At 44.7% G+C, this 22,433-nt stretch overlaps 2 non-coding genes across 2 annotated transcripts; one reads left to right on the top strand and one right to left on the bottom strand.

Moving 5' to 3' along the window:
* Positions 1-511: 511 nt before the first annotated feature.
* Positions 512-593, bottom strand: trnas-gcu (transfer RNA serine (anticodon GCU)). The gene has a single exon. It is a non-coding gene; the product is annotated as a tRNA-Ser (tRNA).
* Positions 594-19,672: 19,079 nt separating this feature from the next.
* Positions 19,673-19,754, top strand: trnas-gcu (transfer RNA serine (anticodon GCU)). Its single transcript has one exon. It is a non-coding gene; the product is annotated as a tRNA-Ser (tRNA).
* Positions 19,755-22,433: the final 2,679 nt, after the last annotated feature.

The following is a 22,433-nucleotide window of genomic DNA, read 5'->3' as shown; positions in this document are numbered from 1 at the left end:
CGAGGGCGAGACCAATATGTAAGTCTTTCCGTGCCCATGCACGGCACCCACATTGGCAATTCTCCACTGTGCATTTCCAGCCAGTTCTCAGTGCCCCTACACCCACGCCCTGCCCCTTTGAAATATCGCTATCATTTTGTGCTGTCTCGCTGTGCTCTTCTCACCATGATGAATTACTTCTATTCAATCTCCTTCAGATTTCATCTGACAAAACGTTAATTAAGAATCCCTTTGCATAAACATGCACTTCGCAGCTCTCGTTATTTGATTTTCCTGGATGTCTTTCATACGAAAAAACGTTCACAGCAACTTGATTTGCAAAAGGAAACCGCGCTCCCTTTCATTATCGAATGCAACCGACATTTCAATACAGTTTAGTCAACAGGCTCAAACCATTCTTTGAAATTTTGTAATAGTGTAAATGCGTATAAACTGACCATGAGCGTTCCAGTATCAATATGACCGCTTTGATCATCTGAAAACAGCACCACGAAAATGCCGTTGATGGCAGCGACGAGAGTGGGATTCGAACCCACGCATGCAGAGCACAATGGATTAGCAGTCCATCGCCTTAACCTCTCGGCCACCTCATCACAGAGGCTGTGATGACTATGATCATATGAATAATTGAATTGGGTAAATTATGCAGAGCAGCAGATATTTCTCCCTGGTGTTGGTAAAATGATAAATAACACAGTACGGTTCCAAGACTATGGTCTGACCCCTGGGTTGTGGGGCAAATGCACTCCCACTGTCACATTATGCACACAGTGATCTGAACAAAAATGAGGAAATGAATATGTAACAAGGTCTGTTGAATTCTGTGAAGATTTGAAGCTTTCGGAATGAAGAACCCGAGACAGCAGGAGGTGTTCTTTCAATAAAGAGTTGGATAGAGCTCTTAAGGATAGTGGAATCAAGGGTTATGGGGATAAGGCAGGAACAGGATACAGATTGAGGATGTTCATCCATGATCATAATCAATGGTGGTGCTGGCTCGAAGGACAGAATGGCCGACACCTGCACCTGTTATCTATTGTCTATTAAATTGCCTGTGAGAAATTGTTTTCCAGACTGGAGGAGAGTGCACAGTGCTCAATGACACTATTCGGAACACCTAACTTCCGCTCAGACGTTTTTGACACGCACTTGTGTACAGAACAGACAATTTCAAAATCCAAAATAAGGCTAAACTGACAATTGAACTCAACAATGCAAAAACCTTGATCTGTATCATGTTCCTGGGCCGTGCGACACCAAGTCACTGTATGATCACATCAATACAGTGAGCAAGTGTCAGAAGGAATATGAGTGCAGTGCCAGTGCGCATGCAGGGAGCAGCAGGTGACACAAGGGGAAGTGGATTTCCCACAACAGGAACACTTCCCAAACAGTGGACTGCGGTGGAAGAATTCAGAGGGGGTTTATATTTTGGAATTTGATGCCAGAGACACAATGGAGATCTGCCATTGAGCCTATTCAAGATGAAGATTTTAAGATTGCTACAGTTGTAAAACAAAATAAAAAACTCATGGGTTAGTGAAGGCAAAAGATGAAATTGTACATTTCATCAATCTACCCATCTTTACAATAAGTACCTCACCACTTTCCTCACTCGAGGACAGAACCACTGGTGAAGATGATCATATAATCCCCGTTACTAGCCATGGAATCAGAGAAAGTCGGTTTCCCAAACGTTCAGGTAAAACAAGGAATGTGGAGGTAAGCATTAATGTGTTGCTCCTTTGCTGAAGGTGACCAGTGCACGGTATCTCTGTTCCAGTACAGTGGGCTGTGCAGTGCCGAAGGTTTAATTTTGAGCCTCACATGGAGCAGCTTCAATTTGTCGTCGTGTTGAGGGATCCGGACAGAAGGTGATATTGAGCAAAGCCAAGTTTATGGGAAAACACTCGTGTTTTTGGATTGAGAAACAACCTTTTCTGGATAATGACTCCTTGATCAACAAATATACTGCAAGTGTCTAAAACGTGAAGAGACATGTGTGTAGAGAGAGCCGAAGGTGATTTTTCAGCAGATGAATAACGTTTCCCATGTGCACTGCGTTAAATTCCGGGAAAATAGATATTGAACTGGTTTCATATTACAGAGTTTGTTGCAAATTCACAAACGTTATTGCAATAATAAAAAAAAGAAATCACATAGGACGTTTGAATATTGTATTGAACTGAATTTTGGTCTGAGCATATTTTATCTGAAATGGCGTGCTGCAGAGAAGTACAGAGGGTTAACAATACAAAAGGACAGAGTCTTCTTGGTGGATTTCTTGGGTGGAGTTAAGAATGTACGAAATATACATAGCATCATGTGAATGTGGTCAAATCTTTAAAGTAGGTGTTGCCTCTCCAAGTGATGATTCAATTCCTACTCATTAGGATATCACTTCCGTCTGCAGTTATTTTAGGGCATCAGCTCCATTTACAGAGTTTCACCTTGAATAATACGCTACACCTTACCAATCCATGAACTTTTTATACTCAGTCTTATTCAGTTGTACGTGTTCATGAAATATCTTTGTTTCTGAAGTCAACAAATTCTAAATTGTCACGCAACCACACTGACTTTCACTCAATGGTAAATTCTCTCCTTGAACGTTTGTTCGTGTATCTTTAAAACACTGTGAAATCAGCTTCTACGTTTTATTTCTGGAAAGTCGTTCACGATTTTAATAACTCTGTTGAGTGGAAGAAACTCTCATCCAAACTTTCCTTAATCATTCACTAATGGTTTTCACTAGAAAGAGGGACTTGCCCCGATTTACTCATTCAAACCTCGCGTTATGTGAAAATCTCATTTGTTTACATCAAACTTGCGTGTTTCTGCTCCAGCATTTCCAAATCTCGTGAATAAATTCCTTCATTCTTTCTATCATCCCGTTTGTATCCTTTCTGATATTTTTATGTCTCAGTAAACAACGTCACTTGGCTTTCTAATATCTTGCTATACAGGAAACAGCATCTGTGCTCTTTCTAACTCCTTCACATGTTTTTGGTGAAGAATGAGGACAAGGATTATAAACAATGTTCCCACTGAGAGTGACCAAAAGATTTTACAGTTACGCTATGAACTCTTTGCTTTTTAAATATGACGCCTCTATTTATAAACTCCAATAAGGTAAATTACTATCTAATCAGTTCATGAACATCGTCTCCATGGAGACGAGAATTTTCTATGTCTTCCTTTCTTCTTCCACGGAATGTCTGAAAGGTTTGGAAGGCCAACATCTCTAAATCCCCATGTCCTGAGTCAGTCTCAGCTATATCTAAAGGCGACTGAAGTTCAAATACTTCATCGGGTGTCTCCCATCATTCCAGTGCAGACTGGTTCTGGACAGTAAATGCTATCAATGAAGGCCACCGTGAATCTGAAATCAACAGTTTTCACATAGTAATTCTCGTAGCTATTGTGTATCGAATGTTCGTGTTCTTGTTCAATTTGTTCATCATTTCATGGGTCCCTGTGTTGAATTCTACTGAATGATTAATTAGTGAATGGAGACATTCCCTTCACCACTCAGTCAAAACTCCATGGAACATTGAAAGAATTTACTCATACGCTTCCAGAGGACAGTCCTGCCATTACTGGGATGAATCAGTGAAAATTGCCCACGTATCCTCAAAGGCAAGGATTTCATTTTCCATTTTAGCAGAGCATTGCAGCACTGAATCCCATGTGTGCGTTCATTAAAACCAAAACAGTTGCAGCAAGACTTTAAAACTAAGATTTTGCAATCTGCTTGCATTGTTTGTCCCAAAAATTACATTCCATATTATGGTATGTTTGTGGATGAAAGCACTTTCTGAATCTTGAGCAATTATATTTCAGTTTTGTCAAAACATTATCATTCGCTGTTCTCTCTTTCCCTTTCAGTTTCCCGTTTTATATAACGTATTTATCGGTTTATCTTAAGTTTTCAATAATTTCAATCAATCTTCCTCCTGATTACCAATCCGAGAGAATGCCACAATTTTGTCAATTTATATGCAGTGCAGCTGTAGGGCGCGGTGACCAAGTGGAAAGGCATTGGTCACGTGAAATAAAAGGAGCCGGCTGGTGGAATCTGGCTGTTCCATCACAGTCATATTTAAAACATTTATCGTAATCTTTAGCCAAATAATATTGGCAGAAAATAAGAATACAAAAACTAAAAAATTGCTGATGTTGAAAATCAAACAAAAACAGACGTTGCTGGAATATTTCAGGACGTCTGGCAGCATCTGTGGAGAGACGGACCCAATGGATGTGAATCGTTAACTGTGATTCATCTGCACAGATGCTGCCAGCACACCTGTGATTTTACAGCAATTTCTGTTTTTGTTTCAGATTGGCAGATTTTGTCGCAGTCCATGAGAACAGAGTTCATTAGAATCAAACAGACAGCATGGATCTGGTAGTGTGAAATGAGAAAGTAATAATGAATGAGTGGAGAGTGTTGTACTGGAAAAGCACAGCAGTTCAGGCAACATCCGAGGAGCAGGAGAATGGACGATTTAGGCATAAGCCATTCATCAGGAATTAGGCTTGTGAGTCGGGCAGAGGAACAAAGCTGAAGCCAGGTGCCAACTCGCAGGCACCTCCTCCTACAGACCACGATCACAATCTCTCCTCCCCTCACCAAACTATCATCTCCCAGACCATCCACAATCTCATCACCTCTGGGCATCTCCCATCCACAACCTTCAACCTCATTGTCCATGAACCGCGCACTCCCCGGTTCTACCTCCTTCCTAAGATTCACAAATCTGACTGCCCCCGTCGACCTCTTGTCTCATCCTGAGCCTGTTCCATCCGAATAATCTCTTCCTACCTTGATACAATCTTCTCTTCCCAGTTCAGGAAATGCCCACTTACATTCGTGATACCCCTATGCACTTCACCTCCTCCAAAAATTTCGTTTCCCTGGCCCCCAACGCGTCATCTTCACCATGGACATCCAGTCCCTGCACAAATCCATCTGCCATGACAGAAGTCTGCAAGCCTTCCATTTCGAAATCTCACACCATCCGAACCAGTACCTTTCCACTGACTTCCTCATCCACGTGGCTTAACTGGTCCTCACAATCAACAACTTCTCTTTCCAATTCTCCCACTTCCTCCATCGAAACCCGCATAGGACCTAGCTATGCCTGCCTGTTTGTCAGATACGTGGAACTGTTCATCATTTCGCAATTACACAGGCACCATCCTCCACCTGTTCCTCCGCTACATTGATGAATGTTTGGGACCATTTGGTGCTCCAACGAGGAGGTTGAATAGCTCACCAACTTTACAAACACCTTCCACTCCGACCTCAAATTTATCCGGATCATCTTGGCAACTTCACCCATCTACCTGGACCTCTCCATCAGCGACTCTGGCGACTGACTAATTACAGTCATATACTACAAGCCCACCAACTCCCACATGTACCTAGACTACATCTCCTCCAACCCTATCTCGTGTAAGAACGCCATTCCTTATTCCCAATGCCTCCACCTCCAGCACATCTGTTCCCAGGATGACCAATTGCACCTCAGGAAGAGCCAGTTGGTCTCCTTCTTCCACGATCACAAATTGCCTTCCCACGTGGTTGACAGCGCCCTCACGTTCATCACCTCCATTTCACACACCACCACCCTTGAAGCCATGCCTCTCAACGCAACAAGGACAGAACCACCTGGTGCTCACCTTACACCCCCATCAAACTGCGCATAAACGCATCATATTCTGACACTGATGCCACCTCCAAACAGACACCACCACCAGAGATATATTTCGCTGCCCAGCCCTGCCAACATTGTGTAAAGACCATTCCCTTAATGAACCCTTCTTCAGGTCCACACATCCCCCCACCAGCCCACAACCCTCTCCCGGCACCTTTCACTGCCACCAAAGGAAGAGTGAAACTAGCACCCACACCACTCCCCTCACCTCAGCCAAGGCCAGAATGGACCATTCCACATCCATTAGAAATTCACCTGTACAGCTACCAATGTCATCTACTGAATCCGTTGCGCCCAGTGTGGTCTCCTCTACATCAGGGAGACAGGAAACCTTCTTGCAGATCATTTCAGAGAACATCTCTGCGACACCCGCACCCACCAACTTCACCGTCCTGTGGCTGAACACTTCAACTCCCCCTCCTACCCCATCAAAGACATCCAGGTCTTGAACCTCACCACTGCCAAACCGATACCACCCAACGCCTGGAGGAGGAACACTACACCTACCGGCTTGGGACCCTCACACCACACGGGATAAATGTGAATTTGAACAGTTACCTCATTTCCCCTCCCCCAAGCCCAAGCCTTCAACTCGCCACCGCCCTCTCAGCCCAATCCATCACTGCAATATCTGACCTAATTTCTTCTCCCTCCTATTCATCCATCTATTGCTTTCCAGCTATTTCCCCTCAACCCCACACCATTTCCATTTATCTCTCAGCCCGACTCACATGCCTTATTCGAAATTAAGGGCTTAAGCCTGAAACCTGAATTCTCCTGCGCCTCGGATGCTACCAGATCTGCTGTGCTTTTATAGCATCACACTACCAACTCTGATCTCCAGCATCTGCAGTCCTTACTTTATCCTTGGAATTATCAATGACCTTAGAGTGAATATACCCCTCGATTGCAGTGATCACAGTGTGACTGAGTTTTCCATTTATTTTGGGTGAGGGCAGGCTGGATCTGAGACGAGCGCTTAACATCTAAACAACGGGAATGGTATCAGATCGCAAAGTTTGGGTGGGCTGAAGTGATGTGGAAAATTATGTCAGAAGGTGGGTCAGTACAACTGCATCACATCACCCAGACTGTAAATGACAATCAGAGATAGAAAATCAACTTCAGTGTGGGCACAATGACAGGTAAAGTGGAAAGGAGACAAGAGAAGACACTCAGGTGCAGTGGAATTAGTTATGTGAAAGGATTCGATATATAAGCTACACCTTTACATATGGACTGCCCTCACATTGGAAAAAGGAATTTCCTGCAGTATAACGGCGATATTTGCCTGTGACATCACAATGCTGAGAGACACTGACATAGTTTCTTCTGTAGCAGCGTGGCCTCGTAAAAGCATGATCGTCCCATCAACCAGAATCCAATACTTCAAAGCTCTCCTCTGCGCTGTACAACTTATTTGCTGCTCCTGTAGTCAGATCTTAATCGCTTCACTGTGTATCTTCTTCTGCTTCCTGCTTCATGGAAACACTTGAAACGTGAACAATTCCACTTTCCACTTTCACCAATCTTTTGCAACTCCCGAGTTGGCACAGGTACGAGTGACCGCTTGGCCTTCTCGAGCGCTCTCACTCTGGTATGATCTAAGTGATAAAGTGGACTGTGTCTGATCTGCAGAATGTCCCCACGCGGGACAGTGCTGTTTATTCCATCCCCAGGGACTGAGGTGTCTCTATTGGCAGAATATTCAGCCATTTCCCTCCACTTGCAGGCATTATGACGGGATGTAAATACGGATATGCTCTGAAGCTTCCTCTCACGGGTTCAATCAGGTGCAAGAGCCCTGCTGGAACTTAGCAACTTTGATTGCGAACTTCCTCCAAATATCATTTATTTGAGAGAAAGAGAAAGGTGCTGAGCTGGTGGGAAAGAGAGAAATGGGCCGTGGACTCTCTTCCCTCAGTAAAATGCAAATAAGTGCATTTTTGTGCTGCCCATTTGATGTTCAGAATCAATCTTCGCAGAACAATCCAGCAGAAAGGCTTTTGATTTACAGGCGTCGGTTTCTTTGCTGCAATCGGACTTCAGTTAACATCTGAGTCCCAACTGTCCCAGATGAAGCGACTCCGAATGAAACCCTCACTCACTGAGAACCAACCCCACAGCCAGGTGCTGCGGGCAGCAGGCAGTCCAAAGCGGAAAAGAGGATTAAAAACGAGCCATTATTTCTCCCTCAGCCACTCGGTCACAGAGACAGACAGAGGGACGGCAGAGACGTGTGACGTCATTCACGTGCCGACAGAAGCCGTTCAGCCCATCGAGTCCATGGTAAATCTCTATTGCTTGCTTCTCTCTGAGGTTATTCATCATCAGTGCTGCTTGTTCTAATATGAATGAACTGTATCTGTGTCGAAATGCTGTCTCCAACATACTGAACCACATGTCATTCACGGCTGTTCATTTCACTGGAGGACCCTGCTGTGTGACACAGCGTGGGGAAGAACTGCAAGGCTGTTAAAATAATGACTGCAGATGCTGGAAACCACATTCTGGATTAGTGGTGCTGGAAGAGCACAGCAGTTCAGGCAGCATCCGTGTATCTTCGAAATCGACGTTTCGGGCAAAAGCCCTTCATCAGGAATAAAGGCAGTGAGCCTGAAGCATGGAGAGATAAAGCTAGAGGAGGGTGAGGGTGGGGGGAAAGTAGCATAGAGGACAATGGGTGAGTGGGGGAGGGGATTAAGGTGATAGGTCAAGGAGGAGAGGGTGGAGTGAATCGGTGGAACAGGAGATAGGCAGGTAGGACAAGTCCGGCTAAGTCATGGGGACAGTGCTGAGCTGGAAGTTTAGAACTAGTGTGAGGTGGAGGAAGGGGAAATGAGGAAACTGTTGAAGTCCACACTGATGCCCTGGGGTTGAAGTTTTCCGAGGTGGAAGATGAGTCGTTCTTCCTCCAGGCATCTGGTGGTGAGTGAGCAGCGGTGAAGGAGGCCCAGGACCTCCATGTCCTAGACAGAGTGCGAGGGGGAGTTGAAATGTTGGGCCACGGGGCGGTGTGGTTGATTGGCGTGGTTGTCCTGGAGATGTTCCTTAAAGTGCTCTGCTAGGACGCGCCCAGTCTCCCCAATGTAGAGGAGACAGCATCGGGAGCAACGGATACAATAAATGATATTAGTGGATGTGCAAGTAAAACTTTGATGGATGTGGAAGGCTCCTTTCGGGCCTTGGATAGAGGTGAGGGAGGAGGTGTGGGCGCAGGCTTTCCAGTTCCTGCCGTGGCAGGGGAAAGTGCCAGGATTGGAGGGTGGGTTGTAGGGGGCGTGGACCTGACCAAGTAGTCACGAAGGGAACGGTCTTTGCGGAAGGCAGAAAGGGTTGGGGAGGGAAATATATCCCTGGTGATGGGGTCTGTTTAGACGTAGTGGAAATGTCGGTGGATGATTTGGTGTTTGAGAAGGTTGGTAGGGTGGAAGGTGAGTACCATGGGCGTTCTGTCCTTGTTACGGTTGGAGGGGTGTGCTCTGAGGGTGGAGGTGCGGGATGTAGACGAGATGCGTTGGATGGCATCTTTAACCACGTTGGAAGGGAAATTGCCGTCTCGAAAGAAGGAGGCCATCTGCTGTGTTTTGTGGTGGAACTGGTCCTCCTGGGAGGTAGATCCAGCGAAGGCGGAGGAATTGGGAATACGGGATGGCATTTTTGCAAGAGGTAGGTTGGGAAGAGGTGTGGAAGTGGTAGGGTGGGAAGAGGTGTGCATCAGGTCAAATCTCCGTCACATTCGTGACTGTTGTTCTTATGTTTATTTCTTCTCTACGTGTGCTGAAGTAACACAGTGAGGGATCAATTACTGTTATCAGACATACATGTAGGGCCGTAATAAATGCTGAAGTTGTGAGATTCGAGCAGTGTTTATTAACATAGACCATTCACTGTTCGAAGCTCAGGCTCAGGAATTTGACAGAGAGCGAATTTGAGCAAAGGTTGAGCCGGGGCGTTTACCCCATGATGTAACACGAGTTTCTGCGGTTGCTTTGTTGTTCACCTCATTTCTGTGTCTTGCATCATTGAGGATTTTGAAGTTGTCCCCTCTATACAAAAGGCCCGTGCTTATGCAACATTGTACAAAAGATGCAGTCCAATAACTGCCGATGCTAATTCTGTCTACTTATCCAGATATTGACCCCTGGAAACAGCACTGTGCACTCTCCTCGAGTCTGGAAAACAACTTCCTCACATATAATGCTATATTCTCGCTCTCATGGTGCTGTTCATTCCATCGGCTTCTGTTTTTCACAGAATCCGATTCAATCGATCTTGTCACTGTGTCATTTCTTTCCATGTGGTCAGATCTTGTGAACAGAATATCACAGTGGGAGTGCACTGGTCCCATAACCCAGAAGTCAGACCATACTCAGGGAACCGTATTCTGGTCTTGATCATTTCATGAACACCAGGAAGAGATATCTATGCTCTTCAAAATTTAATTACCTGTTTTAAGAAGAAAGGTAAATAGTTCCTGGTTCCTGCTTTTGTTACCACACGGACCAAGATTGTAAATGCTGGAACCAGTCGAGACTGTCCGCTCTCCCACATCCAACTTATCCCCAGGTTGTGTTAAGATGATGGTCTGAATCGCTTCCTTCTCTTCCCTGTCACTCTAGGATGATGTGAGCTGTGAAATCTTTGACGTGAAGTGGAGGCAACGTGGAAAAATGTATACACAGCAGGTGCGTGAGCGACGGGACTCGCTGCAGTAATATCCCATGCTGATTCAGACAGTAGAAGCCTCCCTGTGACTTCGAGAAGCACAGACACTGTTCCCGAATAATGGGGAGAGGTTCACTCTTTCCTCGCAGTTCTGCATTTTCTAGCTCTCGCCAGTGGCATTATTTGGCCAATGGTTCCAAAAAGAAGATGATTTCTTGTGCATGCACGATCTCCCTTTTCTACACCTTTCCAGAATTCCCATACTTCCCACTCCCGCCAGCCCCCTACCCCGCTCCACACACCCATGTTTGATAGGGAGCTAGAGATCGCGTTCAAGCTGCTCGACACTAATACTGCGTGACAATGGAGGATGAGTTCGTCCAGTTCTCAATGAAGATCGCCCTGTTCCGGGAAAGCAGCTAGCACAGCCTCCTGGGAGAAGCGAGTCAGAATGGAAAGGAGCTGTTATTAAATCTCTGTGCTTCTTTCACTCCGAAACAGCAGAAATAGCCTTAGTTAACCAAAAACTCACCTGATTTCTGGTTACCACGTCTGGCGCCGTTCTAGCTCGTTTGTCTCGGGTGTGACATTGCTTCAGACAGGTGACATATGTGCGAGAGCTCTCGCGTTCACATTGCGGATGAGCCTTGGAATTTTGCACACTACTTCATTTTTGACTGTGAAGATATGATTTCGATGAGATCGGTTTCAGATAAAGATTCCAAAGCTTGAAAACATACACAAACAAGTTCAAGAACCGCTTCTTCTCGGCCATTGCTGCTCTGAGAAATGGATTGTATAACTTGAAATAATGCTGAACTTGCCAATGTGGATTTTGCTGAGCGCACGTCCGATACGGAGTAACCTGAATTCCTAAGTCTGGCCAAATTTTGCTTTCCTCACGCTGTGATCTGCATGTCCTAGATGACTATGATCCGACTTTACCATCGCAAACAACGCTTTCCACTGTACTTAGGTCCATGTGACAATCAATCAATCAAAACACAGTCATTTCCTCATTGCGTGGAGCCAGCAGAGCGCAGGTGGGCTGCATGGCCTCAGTCTGCAGTGTGACACATTTTGTGATTCTGATTGAAATTGCAAATAAAACAGCAGAATTGGGGAAGTTACACGGTGGTTATATTGACACAGCCGGGACACATATGTGCCACAGTGTATCACACAATAACAGTGAAGATATTTTAATGTCATCCTCGAAGGTACATGCTACAAAAACCTGAAGACTACGGGAAACCGCTGTGGTCAGCGATAACAGAGCGGCCCAAAGGGATTGTGGTGGGCGCATAATACAGAAATTAATGAATGAAAAGCATCCTCTGCTCGATGACAATTCCAGCTTATAGTGTGTGTACTGCAACTGCCAGAGTTTCGCTATAACAGTGCTCCGTTCTTCACATTACATATTGATGAGCCATCTGCATCCTGTCACTCAATGGTATCTGAAATAGATACAACCGCCACATTTATGCATTTGAGGAAACACACGTTTGAAGTTATGGAAGATTTTTTTGCTATTCTCTGTAGGTCTGTTATGAAGTGATTCGCAAAGTCACTTGACTGAGCTGGGAATACACTGGCGAAGGTGAGAGAAATCAGTTGGTGTGTGGGCCATACCCCTGACGCCTTGCAGTTATTCCCCACGCTGTGTCACACAGCAGGGTCCTCCGGTGAAATAAACAGTCATGAACGACATGTGGATCAGTATGTTGGACACAGCATTTCAACACAGACACAGTTTCCTATTATTACAACAAGCACCACTGATGATGAATACCCTCAGAGAGAAGCAAGTGACAGAGATTGACCGTGGACTCGATTGTCTGAACGGCTTCTGTCGGCACGTGAATGACGTCACACGTCTCTGCCGTCCCTCTCCTTGTCTCTGTGACAGAGTGGCTGAGGGAGAAATAATGGCTCGTTTTTAATCCTCTTTTCCGCTTTGGACTGCCTGCAGCCCCGCAGCACCTGGCTGTGGGGATGGTTCTCAGTGAGTGAGGGTTTCATTCGGAGTCGCTTCATCTGGGACAGTTGGGACTCAGATGTTAACTGATGCCCGATTGCAGCAATGAAAACGACGCCTCTGAAACAAAAGCCTTTCAGCAGGATTGTTCCGCGAAGATTGATTCTGAACATCAAATGGGCAGCACAAAAATGCACTTATTTGCATTTTACTGAGGGAAGAGAGTCCACGGCCCATTTCTCTCTTTCCCACCAGCTTAGCACCTTTCTCTCTCTCTCAAATAAATGATATTTGGAGGAAGTTCGCAATCAAAGTTGCTAAGTTCAGCAGCGCTCTTGCACCTGGCTGTGCCCGTGAGAGGAAGCTTCAGAGCATATCCGCACTGACATCCCCTCATAATGCCGACACGTGGAGGGAAATGGCTGAATACTCTGCCAATAGAGACACCTCAGTCCCCGGGATGGGATAAACAGCACCGTCTCGGTGGGGACATTCTGCAGATCAGACACAGTCCACTTTATCATTCAAATCATACCAGAGTGAGAGCGCTCGAGAAGGCCAATCGGTCACTCGTACCTGTGCCAACTTGGGAGTTGCAAAAGATTGGTGAAAGTGGAAAGTGGATTTGTTCACGTTTCAAGTGTTTCCTTGAAGCAGATAGCAGAAGAAGATACACAGTGAAGCGATTGAGTTCTAACTACAGGGGCAGCAAATAAGTTGTACAGCGCAGAGGAGAGCTTTGAAGTATTGAATTCTGGTTAATGGGACAATCATGCTTTCACTAGGCCACGCTGCTACAGAAGAAACTATGTCAGTGTCTCTCAGCATTGTGATGTCACAGGCAAATGTCGCCGTTACACTGCAAGAAATTCCTTTTTCCAATGTGAGGGCAGACCATATGTAAAGTAGCTTGTATATCGAATCATTTGACAGAAATTGTTCCACTGCACCTGTGTGTTCTATTGTCTCCTTTCCACTTTACCTGTCATTGTGCCTGCACTGAAGTTGATTTTCGACTTGTGCGAGTCTTTTACAATCTGGATGATGTGATGCAGTTGTATGGACCCATCTTCTGGCAGTATTCCACTTCACTTCAGCCCGCCTTAACTTCGCTATCTGATACTTTCCAGTTGTTTCGGTGTTAAGTGCTCATCTCAGACCCAGCCTGCCCTCACCCAAAATAAATGGATAACTCAGTCACAATGTGATCACTGCAATCGAGGGATATCTTCATTCCAAGGTTATTGATAATTCCAATGATAATGTTAGGACTTCAGATGCTGGAGATCAGAGTTGGTAGTGTGATGCTGAAAAAGCACAGCAGATCAGGTAACATCCGAGGATCCGGATAATTCCGGTTTCAGGCTTAAGCCCTTCATCAGGAATAAGGCTTATGAGTCAGGGCTGAGAGATAAATGGAAGTGGTGTGTGGTTGAGGGGAAAGAGCTGGAAAGCAATAGATGGATGAATAGGAGGGAGAAGATAATAGGTCAGAAGTGGCAGTGATGCAATGGGTCGAGAGGGCGGCGGCGAGCTGAAGGCTTATGCTTGGGGGAAATGATGAAACTGTTCGAATTCACATTTATCCCGTGTGGTGTAAGGGTCCCAAGGCAGAATATTTGGCATTCCTCTTCCAGGCGTTGGGTGGTAACGGTTTATCAGTGGAGGAGGTTCAGTACCTGCAAGCCTTTGATGGGGTAGGAGGGGGAGTTGAAGTGCTCAGCCACGGGACAGTGAAGTTGTTGAGTGCGGGTGTCCCAGAGATATTCTCTGAAATGATCTGCAAGAAGGTATCCTGTCTCCCTGATGTAGAGAAGGCCACACTGGGCGAAACGGATGCAGTAGATGACATTGATAGCTGTACATGTGAATTTACAACGGATGTGGAATGATCTCTTCGGGCCTTGGTTGTAGATGAGGAGAGTTGTGTGGGTGCTAGTTTCACCCTTCATTTGGTGGCAGTCAAAGGTGCCAGGAGACGGTTATGGGCTGGTGGGGGGAAGTGTCGACCTGAAGAGGGGGACATGGAGGGAATGTTCTTTCTGCAGTGCTGGCAGAGCTGGGTAGCGAAATATATCTCTGGTGGTGGTGTCTGTTTGGAGGTGGCACCCAGTGGCAGAATATGATGCGTTTTATGCGGAGGTTGGTGGGGTGGGAGGTGAGCACCAGGAAGCTCTGTTCTTGTTGTGTTGAGAGGCGTGGGGTTCAAGGGTGGTGTTGCGTGAAGTGGAGGCGATGCACTGGAGGGCATTGTCAACCAACCTGAACAGGCAATTTGTGACCGTGGATGAAGGAGACGAACTGGGACTCTCAGAGGTGTAATTGGTCATCCTGGGATCAGATGTGTTGGAAGCTGTGGAATTGGGAATAAGGAATGTCGTTTTTACACGGGATAGGGTTGGAGGAGATGTAGTCTACACACCTTTGGGAGTCGGTGGGCTTGTAGTATATGTCTTTAATTAGTCAGTCGCCAGAGACGGTGATGGAGATGTCGAGGAAGGCTAAGGAAGTTGCCAAGATGATCCGGATAAATTTGAAGTCCGTGTGGAAGGTTTTCGTAAAGTTGCTGAGCTATTGAACCTCTTCGTTGGAGCACCAAGTGGCGCTAATACATTCATCAATGTAGCTGAGGAACAGGTGTAGGATGGTGCCTGTGTAACTGCGAAAGATGGACAGTTCCGCGCATCTGACAAACAGGCAGGCATAGCTAGGTCCTATGCGGGTGCCCATGGCTATCACCGTCGTTGGAGGAAGTGGGAGAATTGGAAAGAGAAGTTGTTGATTGTGAAGACCAGTTCAGTCAGGTGGGTGAGGATGTCGGTGGAAGGGTACTTGTTGGGATGGTGTGAGATTAAGAAATGGAAGGCTGGCAGACTTCTGTCATTGCAGATGGATTTGTACAGGAACTGGATGCCCATGGTGAATATGGCGTGTTGAGGGCCAGGGAAACGAAATTCTTGGAGGAGGTGAAGTGCATAGGGGTGTCACGACTGTAAGTGGGCATTTCCTGAACTGGGGAGATAGGATTGTGTCCATGTAGGAAGAGAATATTCGGATGGGACAGGCTCAGGATGAGACAATAGGTCGACTGGGACAGTCAGGTTTTTGTATCTTAGGAAGGAGGTAGAATTGGGGAGTGCGCAGTTCACGGACAATGAGGTTTGAGGTTGTGGATGGAAGATGCCCAGAGGTGATGAGATTGTGGATGGTCTGGGAGATGATAGTTTGGTGAGGGGAGGAGAGTTTGTGATCGTGGTCTGTCGGAGGAGGTGCCTGCGAGTTTGTGCCTGGCTTCAGCTTTGTTCCTCTGCCCGACTCACATGCCTAATTCCTGATGAATGGCTTATGATTAAATCGTCCATTCTCCTGCTCCTCGGATGTTGCCTGAACTGCTGTACTTTTCCAGTACAACACTCTCCACTCATTCATTATTACTGTCTCATTTCACACTACCAGATCCATGCTGTCTGTTTGATTCTAATGAGCACAGTTCTCATGAACTGCGACAAAATCTGCCAATCTGAAACAAAAACAGAAATTGCTGTAAAATCACAGGTGTGCTGGCAGCATCTGTGCAGATGAATCAGTTAACGTTTCACATCCATTGGGTCCGTCTCTCCACAGATGCTGCCAGACGTCCTGAAATATTCCAGCAACGACTGTTTTGTTTGATTTTCAACATCAGCAATTTTTTAGTTTTTGTATTCTTATTTTCTGCCAATATGATTTGGCTAAAGATTATGTTAAATGTTTTGAATATGACTACGATGGAATGGCAAGATTCCACCAGCTCGCTACTGCTACTTGGTTCACGTGACCAATGCCTTTCCACTTTGTCACCGCGCCCTAAAGCTGCACCTCATATAAATTGACAAAATTGTGTCATTCTCTCGGATTGGTAATCAGGAGCGAGATTGATTGAAATTATTGAAAACTTAAGATAAACTGATAAAATACAGGATATAAAACGGGAAACTGAAAGGGAAAGAGAGAACGGCGAATGATAATGTTTTGACAAAACTGAAATATAACTGCTCAAGACTCAGAAAGTGCTTTCATCCACAAACATACCAGAATGTGGAATGTAATTTTTGGGACAACCAATGCAAGCAGATTGCAAAATCTTATTTTTAAAGTCTTGCTGCAACTGTTTTGGTTTTAATGAACGAACCCATGGGATTCGGTGCTGTAATGATATCCGAAAATAGAAAAGGAAATCCTTGCCTTCGAGGGTACGTGGGGAATGTTCACTGATTCATCTCAGTAATGGCAGGACTGTCATCTGGAAGCATATGAGTAAAATCTTTCAATGTTCCATGGAGTTTCGAACGAGTGGTGAAGGGAATGTCTCCATTCACAAATTAATCATTCAGTAGAATTCAATACAGGGACGCATGAAATGATGAACAAATTGAACAAGTACACGAACATACGATACACAATATCTACGAGAATTACTATGTGAAACCTGTTGATTTCAGATCCACGGTGGTCTTTGGTGATGGCATATGCTGTCCAGAACCAGTCTGCACTGGAATGACGGGAGACACACTATGAAGTATTTGAACTTCAGTCACCTTTAGAAATAGCTAAGACTGACTCAGGACACGGGGATATAGAGATGTTGGCCGTACAAACCTTTCAGACATCACGTGGAAGAATAAAGGAAGTGATCGATAATGTTCGTCTCCAAAGACGATGTTCATGAACTGGATAGATAGTAATTAACCTTATTGGAGTTTATAAATGGAGACGTCATATTTAAAAAGCAAAGAGTTCATAGTGTAACTGTAAAATCTTTTGGTCACACTCAGTGGGAACATTGTGTGTAATCCTTGTCCTCATTCTCCACCAAAAACATGTGAAGAAGTTAGAAAGGGCACAGACGCTGTTTCCTGGATAGCAAGATATTAGAAAGCCAAGTGACGTTGTTTACTGAGACATAAAATTATCAGAAAAGATACAACCAGTTTCATCGTGATGATAGAAAGAATAAAGGAGTTTATTCACGAGATTCGGAAATGCTGGAGCAAAAACACGCAAATTTGATTTAAACAAATGAGATTTTCACATAACCCAAGGTTTGAATGAGTAAATCAGGGAAAGTCCCTCTTTCGAGTGAATCAAGAACTTTCGTTAGAGCTTCAAAACCATTACTGAATGATAAAGAAAAGTTTGGATGAGAGTTTCTTCCTCTCAATAGAGTTTTTTTCAATCGTGAACGACTTTACAGAAATAAAACGTAGAAGCTGACTTCAGAGTGTTTTAAAAGATACACGAACAAACGTACAAGGAGAGAATTTACCATTGAGTGAAAGTCAGTGTGGTTTCGTAACAATTTCGAATTTGTTGACTTCAGACACAAAGACATTTCATAAACATGTACAACTGAATAAGACTGAGTATAACAAATTCATGGATTGGTAAGGTGTGACGTATTATTCAAGGTGAAACTCTGTAAATGGAGCTGATGCCCTAAAATAACTGCAGACGGAAGTGATATCCTAATGAGTAGGAATTGAATCGTCACTTGGAGAGGCAACACCTACTTTAAAGATTTGACCACATTCACATGATGTCATGGATATTTCGTACATTCTTAACTCCACCCAAGAAATCCACCAAGAAGACTCTGTCATTTTGTGTTGTTAACCCCCTGTACTTCTCTGCAGCACGCCATTTACGATAAAATATGCTCAGACCAAAATTCAATTCGATACAATATTCAAACGGTCCTATGTGATTTCTTTTTTTTAATCATTGCAATAACCTATGTGAGTTTGCAACAAACTCTGTCCATGAAACCAGTTCAACATCTATTTTCCCGGAATTTAAAGCAGTGCACATGGGAAACGTTATCCATCTGCTGAAAAATCATCCTTGGCTCTTTCTCCACATACGTCTCTTCACGTTTTAGATACTTGCAGTATATTTGTTGATCAAGGAGTCATTATCCAGAAAAGGTCGTTTCTCAACCCACAAACACGGGTATTTTCCCATAAACTTGGCTTTGCTCAATATCACCTTCAATCCGTACCCCGCAACACGACGACAAATTGAAGCTGCTCCATGTGAGACTCAAACTTAAAACTTCGGCACAGCACAGCCCACTATACTGGAACAGAGATACCGTGCACTGGTCACCTTCAGCACAGGAGCAACACATTAATGCTTACCTCTACATTCCTGGTTTTACTTTAACCTTTGGGAAACCGAGTTTCTCTGATTCCATGGCGAGTAACGTGGATTATATGATCATCTTCACCAGTGGTTCTGTCCCCGAGTGAGGAAAGTGGTGAGGTACTCATTGTAAAGATGGGTAGATTGATGAAATGTACAATTTCATGTTTTGCCTTCAATAAACGATGAGCTTTTTATTTTGTTTTGCATCTGTAGAAATCTTAAAATCCTCATCTTGAACAGACTGAATGGCAGATCTCCATTGTGTCTCTGGCATTAAATTTCAAAGTGTAAACCCCCCCTGAATTCTTCCACCGCAGTCCGCTGTTTGGCAAGTGTTCCTGTTGAGTTAAATGCACTTCCGTGTGTGTCACCTGCTGCTCCCAGCATGCGCTCTGACACTGCACTCATTTTCCTTCTGACACTTGTTCACTGTGTTGCTGTGATCATACAGTGACTTGGTGTCGCACGGCCCAGGAAAATGATACAGATCAAGGTTTTAGCATTGTTGAGTTCAATTGTCAGTTCAGCGTTATTTTGGATTTTTAAATTATCTGTTCTGTACAAAAGTGCGTGTCAAAAACATCTGAGCGGAAGTTAGGTGTTCCGAATAATGACATTGAGCACTATACACTCTCCTCCAGTCTGGAAAACAATTCCTCACAGGCAATGTAATAGACAATAGACAGCAGGTGCAGAAGTAGGCAATTCTGCCCTTCGAGCCAGCACCACCATTCATTATGATCATGGCTGAACATCCTCAATCTGTATCCTGTTTGCCTTCGTCCCATAACCCTTGATTCCACTATCCCTAAGAGCTCTATCCAACGCTTTATTGAAAGAAAACCTCCTGCTGTCTCGGGTTCTTCATTCCGTTGACTTCAATTCTTCACAGAATTCAACAGACCTTATTACATATTCCTTTCCTCATTTTCGTTCAGATCACTGTGTGCAGAGTGTGACAATGGGAGTGCAATTGCCTCAGAACCCAGAGATCAGACCATAGTCTTGGAACTGTACTGTGTTATTTATCATTTCACCAACACCAGGGAGAAATATCTGCTGCTCTGCATAATTTACGCAATTCAATTATTTATAAGTTCATCGGTGCCCCAGTGTCGGTGACGAGATGGCCGAGAGGTTACGGTGGTGGACTGCTAATCTCTTGTGCTCTGCATGCGTGGGTTCGAATCCCACTCTCGTCGCTGTCATCGACTGTTCTCCAATGACCGTAGCTGTTGTGTTGAAATCGGGGCTCCAATGGTCCGTTTATATGTATCAATGCTATGACACAATCTCAAAGCATCGTTTGACCCTGCTGACTAAACTGAATTGAAACGTCGGTTGCTTTGGGATAATGAAAAAGAGCGTGATTGTATTTTTCATGTCAAGTTGCTGTGAACGTTTTTTCGTATGAAAGACATCCAGGAAAAGCAAATAACGAGAGCTGCGAAGTGCATGTTTATGCAAAGGGATTCTTAATGAATGTTTTGTCAGATGAAATCTGGAGGAGTTTGAGTAGAAGTAATTCATCCTGGTGAGAAGAGCACAGCGAGACAACACAAAATAATGGAGATACTTCAAAAGGGGCAGGGCGTGGGTGTAGGGGCACTAAGAACTGGGTGTAAATGCACAGTGGAGAATTGCCGCTGTGGGTGCCATGCATGGGCACGGAGTGACTTACACATTGGTCTCGCCCTCGCCCCTTGCTCTCGCCATTGATGAATGCTGGACATAAGGCACAGATAAACACAAGATGTGGGAAGCAAGCTCCCTCTCGTTATGCACACACTGGATGCATCACATTGAACTATAAACAACTGGAGAAATCAGCATGTTACCTATAGGGGGTAAAACTAAACTGTGGATCAATAACCGCAAATTCATGCAACATAAACATGAAAAATGATTTAAAATGTATGGTGTAGGTTTGCTCGCTGAGCTGTAGCTTTGATATCCAGACGTTTCTTCACTTGGCTAGGTAACGTCATCATCAGTGGCGACCTCCAAGTGAAGCGAAGCTGTTGTCTCCTGCTTTTTATTCATATCTTTCTCCTCGAACAGGTTCCTGGGGTTTGTGGTGATGTCATTTCCTGTACGTTTTCTGAGGAGTTGATCGATGGCATCTGGATCTAAGTGTTTGTTTATGGCATTGTGGTTGGAGTGCCAGGCCTCTAGGAATTCTCTGGCGTGTCTTTGCTTAGCCTGTTCCAGTATAGATGTGTTGTCCCAGTCGAAATAGTGATATTTTTAATCCGTATGTAGGACTACGAAGGAGAGAAGGTCGTGTCTTTTTGTGGCTAGCTGGTGTTCGTGTATCCTGGTGGCTAACTTTCTTCCTGTTTGTCTTACGTAGTGTTGGTGGCAGTCCTTGCATGGAACTTTGTAGATGACGTTGGTTTTTTCCACGGGTTGAACTGTGTCTTTTAAGTTTGTTAGTTTTTGTTTGAGAGTGTTGGTGGGTTTGTGTACTACTAGGATTCCGAGGGGTCTGAGTCGTCTGGCTTTCATTTCTGAAACTTCTTTGATGTATGGTAAGGTGGTTAGTGTTTCTGACTGTGATTGGTCTGCTTATCGTGGTTTGTTCTTGAGGAATCTGCGGACTGTATTTTGTGAGTATCTATTCTTCTCGAATACGTTGAATACGTGGTTCTCCTCTGTTTTCCGAAGTTCGTCTGTGCTGCAGTGTGTGGTGGCTCATTGGAATAGCGTTCTGACTCAGCTTCGTTTGTGTGTGTTGGGATGGTTACTGGTGAAGTTAAGTATTTGGTCAGTGTTTGTCAGTTTTCTGTATATGCAGGTTTGTAGTTTTTCCGTTGTCCTTTCTTTCTACTGTGACGTCCAAGAATGTGAGTTTCTTGTCGGTGTCTTCCTCCTTGGTGAACTTTATGCCTGTGAGGGTGTTGTTGATGATGTTAAATGCCTCTTCTATCTTGTTTCGTTTTGTGATGACAAAGGTGTCATCTACATAGCGGACCCAGATTTTTGGTTTGATTGTTGCTCGGGCTGTTTGTTCGAGTCTTTGCATTACCGCTTCTGCTATGAATCCTGAGAGCGGAGATCCCATGGGTGTGCCATTGGTTTGTTTGTAGACAATGATGTTGAAAGTGAAGTGGGTGGTGAGGTACAGGTCCACTAGCTTCATGATGTTTTCCTTGGTCATGTGATTGATGGTGGTTGGGGTGTGTGATGGTCTCTTCTAAAAGTGTGGGAAGTGTTTCCTTTGCCAGGTCGATGTTGATGGAGGTGAACAGTGCTGTTATGTCGAATGAGATCATTGCTTCTTCTTCCTCTATTTTGGTTTTTTTGATGATTTTTAGGAATTCCTGGGTGGAGTGGATGGAGTGCTGTGACTCTTCTATGAGGCATTTCCGTCTTGCGTGTAGTTCTTTGGCCCGTCTGTAAGTTGGTGTTCTGGGTAAAGAGACTATGGGTCTGAAGGGGGCTCGTCGTTTATGGATTTTTGGTAGTCCGTTTCGACTTGGGAAACGCATTGATCCTGAGACAGTCTCAGCAAAGACATGCCAGAGAATTCCCAGAGGCCTGGCACTCCAACCACAACGCCATAAACAAACACATAGATCTAAATGCCATCAACCCCGCAGAAAACGAACAGGAAATGACATCGCCACAAACCCCAGGAACGCCATCCAGGAGGAAGATATTAATATAAAGCAAGAGACAACAGTTTCGCTTCACTTGGAGGTCGCCACTGATGATTTGACGGAGCCAGATAATGAAACGTCTGGGTATCAAACCTACAGCTCAGCGAGCAAACCTACACCCGCAACCTCAACCTGAGCTACAAACCTTCATAAACCTTGCGATTTAAAGTGTCTTTATACGCATATCATTAATAGACTTTTCGTTGTAATACCCGTCTG

Source organism: Chiloscyllium punctatum, chromosome 18, assembly GCF_047496795.1.
Source record: "Chiloscyllium punctatum isolate Juve2018m chromosome 18, sChiPun1.3, whole genome shotgun sequence".
NCBI classification, from domain to species: Eukaryota; Metazoa; Chordata; class Chondrichthyes; order Orectolobiformes; family Hemiscylliidae; genus Chiloscyllium; species Chiloscyllium punctatum.
The sequence above is the reverse complement of the archived record's forward strand: the minus strand, read 5'-3'. Positions and strand labels throughout refer to the sequence as shown.